Source organism: Halichoerus grypus, chromosome 2 (assembly GCF_964656455.1).
Source record: "Halichoerus grypus chromosome 2, mHalGry1.hap1.1, whole genome shotgun sequence".
NCBI classification, from domain to species: domain Eukaryota; kingdom Metazoa; phylum Chordata; class Mammalia; order Carnivora; family Phocidae; genus Halichoerus; species Halichoerus grypus.
Genome location: NC_135713.1, coordinates 85,613,291 through 85,634,234, shown reverse-complemented (window position 1 = coordinate 85,634,234; position 20,944 = coordinate 85,613,291). Strand labels below are relative to the sequence as shown.

The following is a 20,944-nucleotide window of genomic DNA, read 5'->3' as shown; positions in this document are numbered from 1 at the left end:
TTGAGGATTTAGAGTAAGTATTTTTCCAGTTTTCTCTATCAAAAATTGCCTTTTCCCCCTAAAATAGTGATATGAAAACCTTAATGTTTATTAATGCGTACATCATACTTTAAAGGGATATTAAACAAAATGAAATATAAAAAAATGGACTAGCACCTAGTTACAGTGCATGTTATCCTGTATCCTTCAACTCAGCCTCAGTACTTAACACTTACTATTCTATCTTCACACCAAACTATCTGGTACGTTTCCTGGTGTTACAACTTCCTAAGACAGGCCTTTGGGGTCTTGATGGTCAGACCTCTCTTTCATCCATACAATCCTTCCCATACAGAAGCTTTAGGCTTGCCTCTGTTATGCTCCTGGAACTAGTAGTGCTGAGAACTCCCACTACCTCGTTGGCCATTATTTCCCTCTTTCCACTCTTGGAGAAGTCAGGAAGTCACATTTTTGTCCCACAGGGATGGGCAGAAGCTGGAAAAGAAAAAATATATATCACTGTGATAAATACTTTCTTAAAAACTGATTACCTGCTTCTCTTCCTTCCCAGGAACTCATTCTTATCATCTCTCATTTGGCATTGGCCTCACCTACAAATATAGTTCATCACCTTTCAAACCAGTTCCAACTCAGAGAAACCTACTAAAATTGATTTGTATCCAAAGACTTGAAAGTTTAAGCAGGGTTGTGCTGATAAATTTTTAGCAATCTGTTCTGGGATGGGACGAGGCAGGGTAGAGGGAGGTCTGACTTGTAGCTTTTGCCATTTCTGTGGTATAAGTACTCCCACTCTGGCTGGAATTGGAAAGAGGTGATAACAATTGGCCCATGCAAGTTAATACAGGCAGGCTCCAGCACCGACCTGGACCACTCGGCTTACTAGACCCAAACCAAAGAAATTTCCACTATATATTTCCACTAAATAGATTTTGAATGCAAAAACATTGGAAACTGTTCTCTAGATCTAACACAGGTTAATGCTATTAGCTACTATTTATATCAAATCTATCACCTCTCAACATGATTGCATTAAGAAGCACCCCTGTTTATCCATTAGCTGTATTACAATTGTCCCATTGCTAAGATTATTTCAAATTAAAGTGTTTGAAAAATATACATTGAGTTGAAGGAAGTAGATAAATTGTGGAAGGGAAATGGTTTGACTAGCAAATAATGATTCTCAGGGTGTATTTCCTGATGCTTAATATTAATAGGATAATCATGCACAATAAAGTTTTCTTTGAGACAAAATGAAGTAACTAAAAAACCATTCAAACTTTGGTATTTATAACTTAGCATTTATAGCTCAAATTCTTCCTCTTCCATGAAGACATTCTACCACATCCTACCACAAAAAGGCTTTATTTTACTACCCACGTGATATATTCTTGGCGGTCATGGCAAGCTAGATACCTTTTGTATTCTCATCAAAATCCAACATTCAGTAGTTTGTTGACTGACTGATTGATTGATGTTAGCTAAATATGAGCAGTTTTAACTGAAACCAGTGGTTCTCTTAATTCATAGATAAGGTTTCTCTATTTTTTCTAAACCAAAAGCTAGGATATATATGATGACAATTCTTTCTGATATGCAAATTTCTATAAATGGAAAGTTGTAAAAATGTATAAAACACAAATTACATTTATTCATTTGTTAACACAAAACAGTTTTTCCTGAAAAGAATGAAAGTTGTACTGTTAACATGGAAAATACAGAATAGGTGGCATTCTAGTCATTTATTGCTGTGTAACAAATTGTCCCAAAACTTAATGTTGTAAAGCAACAACACTCCTGGGGGGCCTGGCTGGCTCAGTTGGTAGAGTATGTGACTCTTGATCTCAGGGTCATGAGTTCAGCCCCATGTTGGGTTCAGAGCTTACTTAAAAACAATAAGAAAAAGTAAGAGCACTCCTTTATTATCTCTCAGCATTCAGCTGGATGGTTCTGGTTTGGGATCTCTCTCTCTTGCAGCTGCAAGCACATGATGGCCACAGCTCAGATAGCTTGATAAAGGGATGCTGGCTGAGGAGCTCTTTATCTGTTCCTAGTCTCAGGTCCTTCCTCTCCATGTGGTCTCACCATGAGGTCTCTCTAGCAGAGGCGACTCAGGGTAGCCCTATTTCCCACATGATGGCTCAGTAAGTATCTTAGGTTGAGCATCCTGAAATAAACTGGGAGAAGCTGCATGGACTTTCCTTACCTAATTTTAGAGACCACACAACTTCAAGTCTACCATATTCTCTTAGTTAAGGTAGTCTCAAAGGGGGAATGGACTAGACTCTCCCTCTATTGTTACACTTTTTTTAAAAGAATGACTGACATGCAATAAACTGAAGTGAATTTTTGATGTTTTGACAAATGTATAAATCCATAAAACCATCACCACCACCAAGGTAATGAACTTATTCATCACTACTACAAGCTTTCTCATATCACTTGACAATCCCCCCCTCCCATCTCTTCCCCTCCAGTCCCAGGCACCTACTAATAATCTGCTTTCTGTCTCTGTTGATTAGTTTGCATTTTCTGGATTTTATATACATTGAATCCTACAAGATGTGCTCTTTGTCTGGCTTATTTCCCTCAGCATAATTACTTTGAGATTCATTCATGTTGCTATACATATCAGTAGTTCACAACAATGTTGTGCATAACAATAGTTATTCCCTTGTATGAATATTGCACAATTTACTTATCCATTCAGATGTTATAGATATTTGGGTTGTTTCCAATTTGGGGTTAACAAAGCTGCTATGAACATGTGTATACAGGTTTTGGTATGGATGTACATTTTCATTACTCCGGGATAAATGCCCAGGTGTGTGATAGCTGGCTCATATGGTAAGTGCAAGTTCAGCTTTTTAAAAACGGCTACTATACCATTTTACATTCCCACCAGCAGTGTATGGATAATCTAGTTTTTCTGTATCCTTGCCAGCATTTGATGTTATTACTATTTTTTTAATTTTAGCCATTCTGATAGATGTGCTCATTGTGGTTTTAATTTGCCTTTCCCTTAATGATGTTAATATCTTTTCATGTGCCTGCTTGCCATCTCTAGATCTTCTTCAACAGAATGTCTATTTATAGCTCTTCCACATTTTATAATTGAATTTTTTTTTTTTTACTGTTGAGTTTTGAGAGTTCTTTATATAGCACCTACCAGTCAGTTGCCAGGTTTAAATTATCTTTAAAATAAATTAAATAAAATAAAATTTTCATGAAATAGCCATTTCCAGTGCTTTTCATTTCCATGTAGTCTTGTTTTCTTTCTTCCTTAAGGAATTTCTTTACCATATCTTGTAGTACGGGTCTGTGGGTCATTTTGTATCTCTGAAAAACTTTATCTTTTAAAGTTATTTTTGCTGGGTATAGAATTTTAGGCTGACAGACCTTCCTTCCTTCCTTCCTTCCTCCCTGCCTTCCTTAGTTCTTTTTGGTCTTTCAAACTGAAAAGATGTTGCTTCACTGTTTTCTCTTGCATTGCTTCCAAAGAGAAATCTATTCTCATCCTTTCCTTTTTTCCTCTATATAAAACATCTTTTTTCTCTGGCTCTTTTAAGAATTTTTTCTTACTACTGGTTTTCAGCAATTTGATTATGATGTGCCTTAGTGTGGTGAGTCACATGCCCATCTCTAACTCAAACCCTGGCAAAGGAGAACAGAATTATGATGAAAAATTTAGACCAACTATGACTCATCTCATGGGGATATGCTCACTCTCTCTGAACCTCTTTTTCCATGATAATGGGAAAAGAAGCCAGAATTTTATTAGCAAATAAAAGAAGGAAAGAGAAATTTGGAAAAGTAGAGTAGAGACTGAAAAGTTTGATTACATCAAAGAACAGGATAAAAATCAATTAAGAGATCTTATATTTCTTGGGCGCATGGGTGGTGCAGTCGGTTAAGCGTCTGACTTGGTTTTGACTCAGGTCATGATCTCAGGGTCATAGGACGGAGCCCTGAGTTGGGCTCCACACTCAGTGCTGAGTCTGCTTGGGTTTCTCTCTCCCTCTCCCTCTGTCCCCTGTGTGCATGCACACTCACTCTCTCTCAAATGAATAAATAAATCTTAAAAAAAGAGAGAGATCTTATATTCTTAAATGTACACACCAGGTAATAATAATCACTCTGGATATGACATATTTGTTTAGCTGGCTTGGGATTAGAGTCAAGATAGTGTATGCACATAAAGTATATATTTTAGGCATCCAGGAAGAATTAGGCCTGGGTAGGAAAAAAGTCAGCTCTGTCTGTGTAAAAACAGTGGGCCTCAGTTTATTTATATAAAGAGATTTTTCTACTGTAAGAAAAGTGCTTTATGATATTCTAAAACAAGGTGAGCAACGCAAGGGGCAGCATTGTAATCTCAAATCAAAGTCCTAAAGAGGCACCCTGACCTTTAGTTCCTCAAATGGTGCCAGTACAAAAGATGAGCACAGTGTGTCCTTCTGTGTGTCCCTAGCAATTTATCAACCTCAGAGATGAAGAAGGAACTTATCTGAGAGTCCCACAGGCAATTGCATTTAAAAATTTTGTCTTAGCCAGCAAAAAACAAAGTCCTTTATGAATGTGGGAATTTCATAGCCAGACTCAACACCATAATCTAACAAAACTAATGGTTCTTATCAAAATCTTAATTATACTTTTTTAGAATGGTAACAGTATGAGAAAATGAAGACATAAGAGTACATCACAAAACATCATTCATGTACTCCACTCATTTCATTTCTGAAAGAATATCTAAAAGGGGAGTAAAATGCACTTATAAAGACCAGATAGACCAAAATTTGGCTAAGAATAATGGTTTTACTAAAGGACTGTGCTCCTGTAAAAACAAAAAACAAGAAACAAAAAACAAAAAACCACACAAAAAAACTTAAGGTCATAATTCTTAGTGCATATCCTTCTGGTATTTGACTAAGGGCTGTGGTTTGATGGAAAATGAGAAATTTCAGGTTCTTACTAAAGTTATTCTGAAACCAGCATATCAGGAGTCCATTTATTCCATATACTTTCAGGAATAAACAACACATACAAACCTCCTTGGTGGCCTAGTCAGTAGGGACTTCTCTGCCCGCAGATGATTTTACACATCTCTCTGTTAACTCTGAAATCCAAATGCAAAATCCAGCCTTTAGGAAGATTACCATATGGATTTGTAACACTATCCGAGACACTTTGGTTCTACAACCAAAAGACTAGAAGACACTTTCCTGTATGAGATTTTTGGATGAAAAATACAGTATAGATATATAATGCCACTTTCACATGTTACTTTTCTTATGAGAAGACATAAGCACTAGAGTGAACATGATGAACAGAATACCTCCTATCAATTTGACATATTCTTCATTTAACCATTTGAAGACACCAAAGCAAGAGAAAGGTCATTATCAAAAACATGGCATAGTATTTTTATCTGACCAGTGAACTGTGTTGCTCTGGTTCACACTGAGAACCGTGACCCAGCTGAAGGAGAGTGTCACACTTAAAATCTGGTTTGCAATGTGTCTTTCATTTCAGCAAATGACCTCCTTTCTGCTACGTATCAAAGAAGCTGGATAGGGTCAGCTGACCTCTTAAAAGTGGGCGAGACAAAAGTCAGTGCTGCTACATGGGCAGCAGGGTTTCCAAGTGAGATTCTTTCCCCTAAACTGCAATAGGGTAAATCGGTCCACAGCACCTGGGTAAGAGACAACCCAGCTTTATGGTTTGTATGTCATTCAGGACAGTTTTAGTAGCCAAAAGGTATGGGCTTTGCAAACTGCTCAAATCAAATTGAGAGTGAAGGAGAGCACTGCTAATAGTTACATAAGAACAAAAGACATAAATGAGGTGTGTCCTGAGCAAACAGGGGCATATGGTCACCCTACTTCCACATCAAGATGAGGGCAAAATTGTAGGCAATGTAAGCAAATACACGAAGCATAACTACTAACACTCTGCCCTTGGTGGTCATTATACTAGCATAGACACAAAACGGAGTTTACATGTAGAAATCCCCATCCAAGACAGCACTGGCTGATGTCATTTTTGTCGTTATCACAGGGAGAGAGCATGTCTACAAGTAGCACAGCAACTTCTGCAAATAATTATAATGTGAGATTACTTGGGGTAAAATGATACTTAAGGATAGAGAGGGTTAGGAGGGTTTCATTTGCTCCCTTCCACTTTGGTCACTTGCTCGTTTTTTAATGGCTCCCAACGTAGAGGGGGAAAAAGAATCCGTCCAGAGCAAGGGATTCTGTCCTTGTTCCAACTGTGAGTCTCTTGTGGGAATGAGAGCCCCCGAGACTCCCCCCAGCCAAACAGGGCATCCTTAGAGGGCTCCCACCAGAGTTATTTCAGTGAGCTCATACTTTTTATAACCAAAATCATTTCCGAGGAGGAAGAAATCCAAGAGTTAAGTCTTGTCTTAAACCCTTTAAATGTACAACACAAATGAATACTAACTGAGAAATGTATTTAGCCAATATTTGGGGAAGAAAAAACACACCGTTTTTTTATTGTTGTTGTTGTTGTTGAAATGTTTCCCACTCCTCGCCCCCTCAAAAAAAAGAGGGGTGCGGGTGTGGGGGCAGAACAGAGGAAAGGAGAAAAGTGGCTTCAGCTCAGTGAAACACTAAAAAATGCACATGAATCAATTATGAAAAAGAGAAGGTCCCTTTGAATGAGGAAAAGCTGATTGGAATTAAGATAGGCTTTGTTCCTATCTGCAAGGTACAAGGAGGGGACTTTTCAGTGGAACAGAAAAGGGGGATTTGGGACTGTTTGGCTGCTTAATGCCATAGTGCTTCAGAGTCCATGTGAAAATTTGCTGCTGGCTATTAATCATCATTGTGCCCCTGCAAAGAAGCTGTTACAATGATGACTATATGTCATTATATTCCCACTGTAAGTAACGAATCAGAGAGCTGGGAAAGTTGGATAAGAGCGGCTGGCAAACTTTTAAGCGGTCGAATCTATTTAAATAAATTTACATCACATTTGCTACTTTCTCTGGTATGGGAATCATACTTTAAAATGAAACAATATGCTGTGTTCATGGGGCCTGGTCTTTTATTCCCCTGTCTCTGAGCCTACTTTCCAGGTCAGCCTTTGCCAGCGCTGACAGCACGCTTTTCTCATAGCCTCTCCTTCTCATAGCCTTTGGTTGCTTTCAAGTTCAATTTAGCACAATAAAGTTGTTATGCATGACAGTTTGGAGAGCAGAATAGGTGGTGTCTGAGCCCGCTGTGTCGCTACAAAGTGGGTCCATTCTCTGTGGGCCGGCTCAGTTACTGGAGCCTTACTGGTGGGATACAGCCATGGACTTCCAGACGTTCCCATCCTGACGCAAACAATTAGCTTCAAACTGCACGAAGCCGTGGGGTCAGCCTGTCTTTGACTGAGACTGCGCCATTTAATATGCTGCAGTGGATTTCAAATTTATGTTGATTTATCCTGTTGGGCTCCTCTTTTATGCGCTTTATTTACAGATGTGTAAAGAACAGGGAAAGTTGGAGTCCCACATGTTTCCCGAGTTTTATTAGAAATCGAAACCATTGTTTTATGTTTATTTTATAAAGAAATAGAGTTGAAACATGTCAGGCGTAATTCCATTAGGCTGAACTGCCCAGAAGAGAGCCCTGGGGTTTGGGAGACAGGATCTGAAAGGAAGTGTCTCCTTGGCTAAGCATCATCAACAAGCCAAACAACAAACAACCCTAAAACACCACCATTGTCAGGATAGTTTTCTATTGTGGGTGGTTACCCCCTCCAAAATCCCTCTCTGACCTAAAAGTGACAGATCTTTTAATGGAAGCAAAATGTAATTTTTCAACCATTACAGCCCACCATGTGTATTTGTGTATGTGCATATGGATGTATCAGATCAATTAGTGTTTAGTATTCATTGATGTCCACCCAAGGGCTTACTGTCCTTAGAAATATGATACAATATTCTGCTGTCAGAAAACAAATATTATTTGATTCTGACACTGCAGAATTGTCCTTATGCAGAGAACATCACCTCTCCTCCTATCCCTCTGAAGAGAATCATGTAACAAAGCAGATTTAGGTGTATTTTGAATTTTACCAGCAGACGGGTCTAGGCCAGATGTCTTCAGTCTCTGAGCTCTCCTAGTAAAATAAATCACAGTTGTCTTGATTACTGATCTCACTAATTATAGGGAACAACCACCAAATAAGCCTCCTTCGAGATTAGAAATTAACTGAAAGCATATCTTAAAAGCATATTTCACTTTCTTAAAAGAGCTTATTATTTTTCTGTAAGCTATTTGTGAGACTTAAATTTTTTTTCACCAAAAAGGGCGGAAATACTGATAGTAACCATGCTACATAATATTTGCTCTGTGTATTAGCAGAGAGGAGTAAAAATAAAAATTACACAGGGAGAGAGGTTCCCAAAAATAATTCTGTTTTTTAATATACAATTTAATATAATTTCAAAAAGCTCTTGACCAAAGGATATCCTTAAAAGTAAAAATATATATGTGGTTTTAGCAAAGTTTGAGAATGAAAGTCAATCATCCTGGTCATTGCTCTCTTTCTGCTATTATTTGAATAGTATTTGGTGTCATTTTTTGGTAAGGTCCTATTTCGGATAGTTTGTGGAAACAGACCTGGACAAACAAAAAACTGCATTATGAGAGAAAGTAAATGTGTCTGTGAAAAAGCACTATCTCCTCTATAATTTTCAAATGGACTAATTTCTTTGCCATTTAAATGAGGGAATAGTCAAGCAAATGACCAAGATATTTTTGTGAGGACTTTGCATGTAAGCAGTCTTATTTTTCTTGAAGAAATATGTTGTAAGCATATTAAAAATTCTTCCATACAAGAGTAGTAAGAATAGAGGATGGTTAGATATTAGACAGGTAAGATGTGCCTGAAAGTTTACACACACACACACACACACACACACACACACACACACACAGGAACAAAATATGCAGAAGTCTATTGTGGTACAAGTTATAAAACTTAACCTACATGTCTTCATCTGGATTCTGAAAATATAGGGTAACTTACTATAAAAGTTTGTTTCCCTATCTCAGAAGAAATTTCCCAGAAAAAAATCTGCTAAATTAATAAAAATCAATGAGAGAGTTTTGGAGGGAAGCTTGAACGACTGTAACATGTCATAATGATTTTATATAATATTTACAGAGACCCAGAATTCTGGACTGACAGATTTCTACTGATATACTTTACTTGAGGAAAAAGATCCAGTAGAAAGAGTTGTGAATAGGTTGACCATCATCACTTGTGAGTGAAGTTGCTTCTGTTAAGCTGATATGGAAGGTGTCTGATAAGGAAGATGATCAATCCTCAATGTTCTCTGGAGCAAAGGAAAGACAGAAGAAGAAAGACAAGATGAAAAGCTCATTATAGGGAGTGAATCTGAAAAAAAAAAAGTGAGGCAGAAAGAGAGAAGATAGTATTCATCTTAAATGGCATCAGCAAACCAGCCAGATTTTACCAAAGTCCTTTGGCTGAAATAAGTACTCATGCAGTTTAAGCTTCAGGAGAATATGATCTTGAGTTTAAATCACAGCTTTACTACTTATTTGCTTTGTAGCCTCAGCTAAATTTTAAAAAATCTTCTTCGTATTCATAAAATAATAATAATAATAATAATAATAATAATAATAATAATAATCCCCAAACACACAGGGTTGTTGTGCAGACTACACAACAGGTTAAGTGTACATCTGTAATGTAGTATTCCTTCCCTTTATCTTTTCAATTTTTTGACATAGCTCTTGCAATTCTCATCCTGAAATTCCTCTACTGATCAATAGTAAGTCAAAATTCCTGACATAAAATCTTACAGAAATAGAGACATTCTTTGTAACAAATATTAACATAATGGATTTCTAATGGTTTGGGTTTGAGAAAAACTGCACCTACATATCACACATTTTTATTTGGTTGTATTTAGCCTTTGCTCATCCTAGTTTGATCACTGAATAATTAATAAAGACCTGAAGAAAGGTTGCTCAGTACCATGGCAATGGTATCGTCCCTTATAAGAACATGGGTTTAAAGAGACAACTTTCTGATAACTACAAGATAATCTCCAAAAAAAAGTCTCCCAGGGCCTTAGATAGAAATCTGAGGTGCCCAAAGTAAAAAAGACCCATGGCATTTTAAGAAAGAATTCTGCTTCGTGATTACTCCTGTTGCCCAAAAATAGTATGCTTTGGAGGAATAATGCTTTAGTGCTCATGAAAAAAAATGAGTGAATTCATTGACCTAACATTCACTTACTTATAAAACAAATTCTCAGAGGCAGAGAATCATGCTTCCCAAGTAACAAACTTCATTCTTGTGAAAAAGTCATGGAACCAGGGATGAGTTTGAGAGTGAGGGGTGGGATGTAGGGAGGATGAGGACCTTTTCTCATCCATTGTTTGAATTTTGTTTCACCAACGTGACACTTAAAATATTTGGAAAAACTTAAGGCAAAACTTTCAGAAGCATATGTTCTATTTCTACTTATTATACAGTGTAAGTTCTCCAGGTACTAGCAATGATCTTGACCAAGTGATTGGCCAAAATTATTTTTTCCCGTAAACTGCGCTTAACTGAATCCTTATTTTAATGCTAGCCTTATTTGAGACACTGCAATGTATTTTGTAGAATTAAATAGGCATATATAATTTCATATTATATCAAATTGCAAAAATGAACTCAATTCTATGTTAGAGATGCCATATATGATGGAAGTATGATAGACATTTTTTATTAAATGCAGAACATGGACATATTGATCCTTTTTTCCAAAGTCTATTATTTTTAATGTCAGTTGATTACACTCCGTAATGAGTGTAATCCTTTGCATATTTAAAATATGCAAAATATGAAATAGCATTCTAACTTGACTTTTAAGCCCATCTTTCTTTACAAATATTGGTAGAAAACCAAGAAGAGATTAACTACATTATATTACTGCCTATTTCTTTGTCATTTAACTATTAAATAGAATATACTTTTTCATATCTCCTCATCACTGAGGTGATTTTTTTTAAGACCTGCAAATACTGAATTAAACATATATGTGTTAAATAGGGTATTTGTGCAACATACAACCTTTAAACAATTTTTTCGTTTTTATGGGCAAGCTGTTAATGAAGAGACATATGTGCTGTTTTATATATCCACATGCTTTACTACCATTTTTTAGATAAGCACTATAACTTAAGTTGTCTTCCACACAAAGTTCTGGCAAGCTTCAATAGATTCATTAGTGGGTTTTTCTTTACAACCAACGAAGCTCAAAGAGCTCCTAACAATGGAGCTAATCACTGCCTCTTCCCTGACCCAAGCTTAGGTTTTCCCTCCTTTCACTCCAGACTCTTATTTCATTTCTGAGCAATTGGATTTCCGTGGCACTCCCAGAACAAATAAATATCTCCCTTTCCCCCTGCTTACATCTTTTGTGTATATTTTTTCTATACGACTGCCCGTATTTAAACTAGTGTGGTAATGGCAGGGTTGTTCAGGTAATCTTTCATTGGACATAAATGGTGTAGCATTAAAATGCAGATAATGTTACCTCAATTAGAGAATGCTGTGCAAAACTTGAAAAAGACGTAGCTAAATGTTTGGACTAAACAAGTAAGTCTATGTTGTTAAGAGTGGGGCTGGGCAAGTTGCATTTTCAATAGATCCCTTAATGAATAAATGTTAGACTGTATCAACAGTCCTGAACAGGCTTGTGGTTTGTGTGTGCATGAAGTGTAATGGTATCAATTGACTGGCTCTTTGTGGTTGCTATAAAGTACTCTTGAATGTGTCAATGGAGAGAAGGCCTGCAGACAATGAAGCCATGACAGCTGAATGTCAGCAGCGACCTTGAACCTAAACTGGTTTCACCATTCCAGTGACTCTAGCTACAGTGGAGACATGCACTGGAGCCGGACCTTCGGCATTGCCTGTCATTTTCTGTGTTCAGATTCCAAGCACTTAAGTGACAATTTTACCACATTGCTAGACCTTGCTAATATGCATCAGTGAACGTTCACTTATTAGTGATGGGGCTAACGATATGTTCAGCATTTTAATCAGACCTGCATTGGCATTTAAAAATACAAAAAAAAAAAAAAGGCAAAACAAAGCATCATTCTAGACAAAATGTTTCATATAAGCAAACTCATCCAGAGAAGATACTCAAAACATGTCTTTTCTGCAGCAGTGGATTCTCTGATATCGATCTTGCATTACACAGCATTACTGCACATACATTACTACACTCTTTATTGCTGCAAATAGCACATGATTAGTTAATTAAAATACGGCATCAAGGAATAATTAATATTTGTAATGCAGTGTTTCTTTAATGAAAAACAAGAGAATTCTTCTAAAGGTCACATTTACAGATTAAATGTGTCTTTAACATAAATGGAATGTTATTAAGCTAGGCTCAATATTCAGGAGAGAACTACAAAGCCTTTTGTGGCAAAACACTATTAATGAATTCAAGAAACTGAATCCCTTTGCTAATGCTGGAGTTGAGCAAGGTTAGAAGCCCAAGCACAACTAATGTTCTTAATATGTTCACTATACTCTGCAGTGAAGAACTGAGGGAGGGAAGGAAGGGAACTGGGTTGGGAGAGGGAAAGACTGGAGGAAATAGAGGAAGAAAAGCAAGAGAGACAAGGGCAGAGAGAGAGAGAGAGAGAGGTAGAAAAGAGAGGAGATCTTGATTGGTGAGAAACATATAACCATGTGTATGCAGCACAGAACAGTAATATCAGAAATTGGCATGCATGTGCTGTAGGAAGGACAGCTAATATATTTTTTGGCGTTATTAATATTATAGCACTATAGCCCATTGCAATTCATTCTACAGAAAATGTAATATCTGCAAAAAATAAGCAATGTAAAGAAAAATATTAACTGTATAATTATGAACATAAATAAGTACAAATTTGTTATTAAACACATGTACTTCATTTAACTAGCACGTCTGTGAGTCCTAATCATCAGTAAAAACTGTTGTGTGATATACTATTTTTCAAAGTAAATAAAAGTGAGACACAACTATCCTCTTGTTTCTCTGTGGTTATTTTAAGTGTTTATATACTATAAATACTGAACTGCCTGATTAAATTTGTCCTTATAAGTCCTTTACAATATACAGAGGAGGGAAAAAGCCTCCGTAGGATATATCTGTCTTTTACTTGAAAAAACTGAATGTTAGCAAAGATTTTTCAGTAAGTTCCTAACAGGAGAAGGTCACATATGTTTTAAAATATAATAAGAAAATATCTTTAAAATGAACATGCTACTGTGAGAAATGCTTATTACCCAAAAAACACTGTGCATAAAGTTTATTATTTATTTATTTAGTAGGATAATGATTTTATGTCTATTTTATCAGATCATACTGTACTATAGAAACAAAAGTAAACACATCATCTTGATTTCATATTTCAGTTAAAATATTTATTATGTGAAAGATCATATTATAAAGGTTATTAAGCTACCACAAAATAACCAATATAAAACAGATATTCAAATAATAATTTAAAATTATCAACTGCCCCAAGATAAAAAATGTGCAAAATTTAGCATATAGATAGGTTCTTTTTGGCCTTAAAATCAAAGTGCAATGAGGAAAATAAATAATGAAATAGAAATATTTTCTTGCATTAACTTTTATGTATGCGTTTCCTAGAAAGAAAGATAATTCCCTTTCTAATGTTTATAGATGTGTTTGCAAAGTTGAACATTCAATTTATACTTTCTTACATTAGTATTACCACTTGTAAGTGAGCTGATACTATCGGTTGGCAGCTATGAAAAATTATCTGCGTCATATATTTATTTTTAGTTTAACGTGACTCTGTATTTTTATAATTTTCCCAAATATAAGTTTTACACCAGAAAAAAGATATTAGCATTACCCAGTTTTATTTTGAATCACTGAGATTTCTATGAATTATATCCGCTAGGAAAATATCATTTAGAAAGTTTTTATATTTGTAATGTCACTTCAATGTATATAGATGTGGTATAATTTTGATGAATTCCAGAGAATAAAGGAACTCCACAGACGCCACCACTCATTATGAAGCGGCACCTCTGCAAACTCCTCTGGTTGGTCTCAGACTCGAAGTTGCCTCTTTCCTCTGCTCTGTGGAAGAGCTCTCAAGAAGACAAGCTCCAAATCTTGAAAGGTTGATGGTTGGAATGAACACCTATTTTTGCTGTTTCAGTTATTTTAAAGTAGGATGATAATTCTCAAATGAGAATTAATCCCCCATGCATATATAGGTTATGGAATTTAAGTTTAAATACAAAAGTAGTCAGAAATGAAATTCAGGTTAACAGGTCAACACAATGCCTACAGCTGAGGCACTCATTTTTGTTGGCCTACATACGTAGCCATCTTGATTAAACCCAAATGTATATGGTGATGTCTGAAAATATATCTTCAGGAGATGGTTAAAGGATATATTTAGTAAACATCTGACTATGTTATTTAAGAAAACATTCTAAATAAATGCTCATACTATGAAGATATGATGGACTATTCCATGAATACATATGTGACTATGGCTAGAATTTGTGATGAAAAAAGTTGTATAAGAAACATGCATTAATATGGGTTTATTTTTGTGCTTTAAGGTACACACACTCGGTAAAGATATATATGCCAAGTAGGTTTTCCTTCAACATATGTAAACATAAAGAAGGACCATTTTAAAGTGTCCTTCACGCTCTTAAAGTCCCTTGAACTTTTTATTCTCAAAAGAAAAAAAAAGGACGGTGATGGACTGAACTTGGAATTACTTATTTTCAAATTTTAGTGGTTTGCATATTTAAAATTCACTTTTATTTATTTGTGTATTTATTCAGCAAATGTTTCTTTAGATTATTATATGCCAGTTTCCATGTTAAAAAGAAAAACACAACAACACTGGATTCTGGTGCCAACTTTCATTCTTTTTGTTTTTAAGCACTCAGTTTTTCAACTTTTGCAAGCTAGGAAGAAAAGAGGGAGAAGTTTCACATTAGCAGCAGTCCCAACTGGGCCTGGCCTCTCTTCCCCCACCACGGTAAAGGGGCTCTGCGGCCCTACCCTGCCCCTCTCAGGATGAAACAACCGTTCTTAAAGGACTACTCAGCTCTGAATTTATCCTGGACTCTACACATTCTAATTTCAGTGCAACCACTACTCTGGGGTAGCTCTTATGTTTCAGATACAGTGCTAGTTATTTTGTCAGATGATATTTTATGGATATTTATGTAATCTTTAGAGTCACTGTGTAAGGAGGAAATTCCTGAGGTTCAATAAGACAATGCAATGGCTCCAAGTGAAGACAACCAGCAATCTGAACCCAGATCTATTCACTCCAACACCAGTGCTCTTAAAGATTCCTATATGCCAAAACAACCACCTGATTCACACAAGGCAAGCAGCATTTATAACTGAGTGGAACTATTAGTCAAACTAGAATTTGGATAAATAGACTTTTTTAAGTCTCTAGATACAGATGCCTGTAGACAAAAAAAGTGAGTGAAGATACATTTATCTAGTATAAAACAAGCATGAATTCCAGTTAAGCGAACTCTGAGTACATACCCACCCACCCCCACCCTCTGTCAGTTACTCCTTGAAAAAAAACATACTCTTCTCTACAACGGGGTGGAAACCAGAAGGGATTCTTAGTGGGGTAGTGACTCTAATTTTAACAAGAAATTGGGTTGCCTCTAGGGCCAGTTATGATTCCATTCCTATGCATGCCCCCCTTTCCCTCTAGATAGTCGCTCATTGCTAGAGGTCAAGGAGTGAGTGAGTGAGGGCAATGGAGCAAGTTCATTCTTGTTAGAGCTCTGATCAAGGATGACATCTTTCAAAGGAGAGAACTTGATAGAAGTTTATCCAGCACCCAAATATTCAACATTCCTATATATTTAATTTCTTTAGTTGCATTTGGATTGTTCTATTCTTACCAAACACAATTTTTCAAGGAGAAAGAGAAAAGTTCATTCTTCATTATATAGCTCATAAAATCAACTCATTGTAAATGGAAAGTTTAATTAAATGCATGGTGGATACTTCCTGATCTAACTAAAAGTATAATTTTTTCTTCTATTTTGGTTCACCTAAGTTATAAACCGTACAAATTAACCTTAAGTTTTATAAAAATATAAAACTCTTTAAATAATGTTTTATAATCCAAAATGGAGCCAGATCACTGTCAATTAAATGTATGTCATAGTAATACCCATACCCCATTGCTCTCATCTAAACTCTACAACTTCAGTTTAGCTTCAGACCTTTTCAAACAGAAAACTAACTTGCATTCATTTTTGTCAGTAAAATATTTAAATATATGTAATATTTACGTATGATGATTATAACATAATAAACAAATATTTTTGTCAGGTTTTGCTTTTTGGGAACATGAATTATTTTACTCTTTTTTATCATGCTATTGTCTTAAAATAATCCAAATAAACACATATGTATTTTATAATGTCATACTTAAGACAATACAATTTCCAGAGGTAAAGACTCTCTTGTACATACTCTAGTTGCATGTCCTGCTGATACATAATTGATTGCATCATCTAAAATTGGCTGGACAGTTTTAGAAATGAATGTAATAGTGTAGTCACATTAATGCTGAAGTAATTATTAATAAAATCCTAAAAAGGAGTGCTATTGATCAGAAAGAAAAATGTAGTCTCATTTTACTTGTTACCACAAAAAGTTATAATAATACTATTGTGTAACTAAACACATTTGGAGACATCATACAAATCTACCTGTCATGTTTAATTATAAGCTACTGAGGAAACTGCTAATAACATTAACAAATAAAAATAGCATTATTCAGTCTTTAACTGCTTGCTCTTTGTCTGAAAGCATATGAGAATCGCCACTTGTACCAAGTGCCATTTAAATGATTAATCAATGAATTCGTGGTAACAAATCTCAGAAGTTTTTGTGATGAGGTCAGCTCCCTACAACATGACCTCACATTTTAAGATGCAGTCACCTTAAAATAGTGACATCCATGAGTTCGAGTACTGAGAAGTATATGTGCACAAGGAATTATGAGATACTTCTGAGTATCTCAAGGCCCACTGTTGTTTGAATGTTTTATATACCATAAACAACATCATGTCACACAAATATAATATCCATAAACAGGAAGAGTTCAGGGAACTCAGCACATAACACCAACTTGGTGGTATTTCCAGACACTAACAGAATAAAGGGGCTCCATTCCCCCCATGCTAAAAACACTGGTTTTCTTTAGGACATATAAAGGAAAAAAGAAGGACTTACTCATGTTAGGCCAATGTAAATTCAAGTAACATTGCTCAAATATTAAGGGGTAGTTTGGCAGTAATATCTGAGAGGTAGAGTCTTGCTTTACAGCAAATGGTAAACTTTATTCATAGAATACAAAATCTAATTTATAACACCTTTCTCTGTCATCATTATATGACTATAGTATAAAATTACCTTGGGCTAATTCAATTTATATAAAATGACTTGGACTTTATAGTATATTTTTTTAATTTTAAAGATTTTTTTTTATTTATTAGAGAGAGAGAGATAGAGAACACAAGTGGTGGGGAGGAGGAGTGGGAGAGGGAGAAGCAGACTCCCCCGCTGAGCAGGGAGCCTGACATGGGGCTCGATTCCAGGACCCTGAGATCATGACCTGAGCCGAAGGCAGATGCTTAACAGACTGAGTCACCCAGGCGCCCCAGTATACTTTATTTTAAATAGAATATAGTATATTTTAAATGCCTTTCTCATAAAAAATAAATTATTTAGTAATTAAGCTGCATTGTTTGGGTATTGTCTTTTCACATGCCTACAGAAATTTACCTTCTGAAAGAATACCCCGCTGTCCATATTTCTATTTTCCATCATAAGCAAGGCAAAGCACACGAAGGATCTCTTCCTTGAGTTTGCATCTAAATATTTGAGAATTTATAAAAATTAACTATCTCAGTCCCGATACAGATATTGAACACACCTCTCTGCAGTCTTTCAACATGTATCCAAAATTTCAGAGCCACATTATGAACCTTTCTTGGGTAAGCCCTATATACAAGGTATAGACTAGAAAGTACATTACTCCATTAAAGTGTTCTTGTTTCCTTTAGAATAGTATCATTTAGAATGCACCTTAGCCATATTCAGTGGTTGACAGATAGCGTAAACACAAATAGGTTTTTACATTGCAGTTGTGCACAATACACCTTTGTACCGCTGATTGACTGCTTGCAACAATAAAAAATAATGGTAGCATTCTCCTGTCAAACTTTCTGACTAGTTTATAGTGAACTTCAAAAATATGGTTCCTTTTTCTCAAATGCAATTAATTTGAAGATAAAAGTAATGTGGTGCCATGAAACATAAATGTTGCACCCCAAAGAGGAGACTGTTTGCTATCCAATAACAATAGATAAAGTTCTACATCCCCATTTTTCAAAAGAAGGCAATGGTACCACTTAAGTATGCAGAGAAATGCTTCATGTGGCAAGAAGTACAATATGATTAATATAAAAAAATGAGAAGTATTTATTTACCAATTTTGACAGTTGTCATGGACATCACTGTTTCAAGTGGCATTTTTGACAAAACAATTTGCTGGCTGATAGTTACAGGGGAACTGAAAGATTTCTTTTTTCCCTGTGTATTTACAATATAAAAAAAAAAATGCATCCTCAATGTAACTTTTCTGCTTAGGAGAAAAAAAAGAATGAGTTCTATAAAACAACCCATCCAGCGCAGTTTCTATAAGAACAAATGAATGCAAGTGTTAACAAGGCCTAATCTTCCCTTTTGTATTTGTTTCTTCATTAAGCTCTAACTATGCTCTAGCTCTTGTACCCTGAAGATTTGATGTGAAGACGGTATGACAGGCTTGGCTTCTGCCGAGGCAGCTGGCACTCCTGATGCCAAAAGCCAGAGCTTGTGGTAGTGGGATCAGGAGAGAGTCGTTCAAGCACAGTTTGCCTGTCAGTTTCCCATCCGCCTAGCAGTGCAGCCCTCCCTCCCCGAGTCCCCTTAATGAGAAGTGGAGGACAATGCCAGTATTGTTGTTTCTACTCGCAATCTTGTGGAAAGAACAATCGCTGTTTACCCAAGCATTTGTATTACCCAAACTCTGTCGATAATTACTTCTAGAGTCCCTGATTAACTCTGCTCTCTGCCTCAGCACAAAAAGCTATTGAGATAGACACCAGACAACTTTCCTCTTAGAGCCTTTTAACAGTTTACTGAATATGATTCAGTCCTCATATTTATCAGAAGAATTGTGCCTACAGGATTTGCACTCAGCTCATTAAGAGCATTCGAATCATATAAGAAATCCATGTACTTCGGAAGGTTTGAAAATTCTCCATCGCCCCACCTTCTCACTCCCTACCTCAAGGGAAGTTAAAAAACACCCTCTCCTTCCCGTTGACGTACTCTTGTGCCTTAGAATCTATAATAAATATAAGCACATTTCAAGAAACAATGATAATTCTAGTCAGCTTATCGTTGTTAACTTTTTATGATGAAATATGTAGGAGAAAAATTTCTAGTTATTTAATTACTGGCAATTTTATGATATGCTTTTGTTTTCTAAGACCTAACAAAATGGAACTGTTGCTATGTCTATTTCCATGATACTGGTAATAATTTTAATCTGTCACATCACTCCTACCCCCCTTCACGTCCCACCCCACATGCAGTCTGCTGTTAGCACTATGCAAAACAGCATCATGAATATGCGTAATTATGGAGATTCATGGTAATTTTTCAGGGTTATCCGATGTGACGTTTATAGGACAGCAGCATACATCAATTTAAACGAGAGTGACAAATATCTTATCCTTTATATTTCTATAGTATTTTTAATATTTTCTTGGACCCTCTCTAGGGAGTAGTGTGAAATGGTAAGAACTTGAATAATAAAAATGTTAAACAATCAAATGCTTTACTAGAATGGTTTTTAAAGGCAAGTTTAAAAATGATTCTCTACCTGTTGAAGTTTAAAAAGTATAATATAGTGAATTTTCTCTCCTGCAATACTTCTTATCAAGCATCTTACATGTTTCCAAACCAACAAAAGCATGGACATTTGCATGTACCATTTAAAGATGAGGCTGAATTGCTTAATTACTTTTAAACTATGACTGCTTGCCTGACAGAATTATTTGCCAAATAATGGTCCACCAACTTTATTAAGCATAGGCATTTGAAACAATAATCTAATTGTGGCATATCTGAATTTTATTCTAAGTCTGTTGCACCTCTTAGAGACTTGCATATTATCTTTATCTCAGTGACTAATTAGGACTAGCTTGACAATTTCATATTTACAATGATTACCAAGTAGGAATCCTTTTCCTTGTTGTTTATGTTTGTCATGAATACTGTATAATACTAATTACATTGAAGATATAAAGAGCCCCACAATTTGATTGAGAGACATCTTGAGTTTAAAGTGAGCAAGTGTGAATTGTATCAAGAATTTTAAATGGTGGGGCAATTAATATCTATTTCTTATGCAGTCACTAAAAAAGATGAAATAACTGTGAGCTCAAGTCATTATATCAGCCCAATTTTTAAGTGTATTAACAATAAAGTCATTAAAAATTGGCTTGATTGAAAATGACCCTCCCCATTCCAACCAACTGAATTCAGAATTCCTTTTTCTCAAGCATATACTTTCAGGTTGAGGGTCAAACTTTCACAATTAAATGTTTCTCAGTACTTTCCTGGTAACACACCATCGTGAATACTCTCCATACAATTAGCAGGGCCTACTGTGGAAGTAGACTGCTAATAGAAATAATAATGAAGGATACTGGGGCATTAGTATGCCAGAGAAGGTTGAAGAAACCTAGTTTGCATGATGCATATATAATTGTATGTTACATCTAAATATCACTGTATGTTGCT

At 35.8% G+C, this 20,944-nt stretch overlaps 1 long non-coding RNA gene across 6 annotated transcripts in view; it reads right to left on the bottom strand.

Moving 5' to 3' along the window:
• Nucleotides 1-20,944, bottom strand: part of LOC118523045 (uncharacterized) — a 158,302-nt gene that overhangs the window by 21,984 nt on the left and 115,374 nt on the right. Inside the window, exons 5-7 of one of the 6 annotated variants that reach the window (XR_013445712.1) lie at nt 9,223-9,349; nt 5,046-5,113; nt 216-474 (exon numbers count right to left, since the gene is read on the bottom strand). This is a non-coding gene — a long non-coding RNA (uncharacterized LOC118523045). The remainder of the gene's footprint in view (nt 1-215; nt 475-5,045; nt 5,114-9,222; nt 9,350-20,944) is intronic. The other 5 variants (XR_013445713.1, XR_004910905.2, XR_013445714.1 and 2 more) reach the window with 5 other exon arrangements.